This window comes from Alligator sinensis, unplaced genomic scaffold (assembly GCF_000455745.1).
Source record: "Alligator sinensis unplaced genomic scaffold, ASM45574v1 scaffold825_1, whole genome shotgun sequence".
Classification (NCBI taxonomy): domain Eukaryota; kingdom Metazoa; phylum Chordata; order Crocodylia; family Alligatoridae; genus Alligator; species Alligator sinensis.
The window spans coordinates 56,403-57,402 of NW_005843420.1; positions in this window are offsets into that span (position 1 = coordinate 56,403).

The following is a 1,000-nucleotide window of genomic DNA, read 5'->3' on the forward strand; positions in this document are numbered from 1 at the left end:
TAATCCAGAAAAGTTTGCCCCAGCTATAAAAAGGTTTGGGAAACACTGATATAGCTGGAGTATGAGAATCTATGAGCAAGAGAGAGGTGGAGCAGAAACTGTAGCTATATCTATAGCAGCATTTCTCAACCCGTGGTTCATGACCTAAAAGTGGGTTGTTGGACTACATGAAAGGGGCATGACAAACTTTAAAAAAAAGGATCAACAAACTTAAAAATGGATTTTCCTTTAAGGAGAAAAACATGGAAATGGCAGATTTCCCATTGCAGGCTGGCAAAGTTCCAGCCTTCAAGAGGCTGCTTGAGGCTGGGGGGAGCAGGAAGAGGGTGATCAGGCAGGGGGCATCACATGCATGGGCATGTGCCCATGCATGTGGCAGCCAGGCAGCATGAGAGCAGCTAAGTCTATGAGATGGGGGTAGGAGGAACATAGACAATGTATCAGGGGACAGGGGGACACGGACAACACTGCCTGCCACCCCACCACCTTCCCAGGGTAGAGATGTGGCATGAGGGGAGCAGCAGCAGTGGCCAGGCCATGGCAGCAAGGTAGAGCCACAGCCCAGCACACAAGTGGCTGGTGGCAGGAGAAGGTGAGGGCAATGCCCCTCCCCGCCCCCAACCCATCTGTTATTCCTTGAGCTGCTGGGGGTAACAGCAGGGCCAGGAGGCTGTATTCTACTTAAATTATTTACTGGGTCAGGATTGGCCATTGATGTTTACAAATGGGTCCTGGTACAAAAAACATTGAGAACCACTGATCTATAGCATCCATTTGTGTCACTGTCAGAGAGAGGATATTGGGCTAGATGGGCCATTGGTCTGACCTAGCATGGCACTTAGATTCTTATGTAGCTCCTGGACTAGCCACAGGCTGCAGTAGCTGAGAAGAGACAATTTCCACAAGAGGAAACTGAAAAACAACAACCTTTTGGTGCAGGTGATTCAGGGTCAGCAGACTAAATTACAGGAGCTGGCCAAGTTAGAGCTGAGGCAGGCTG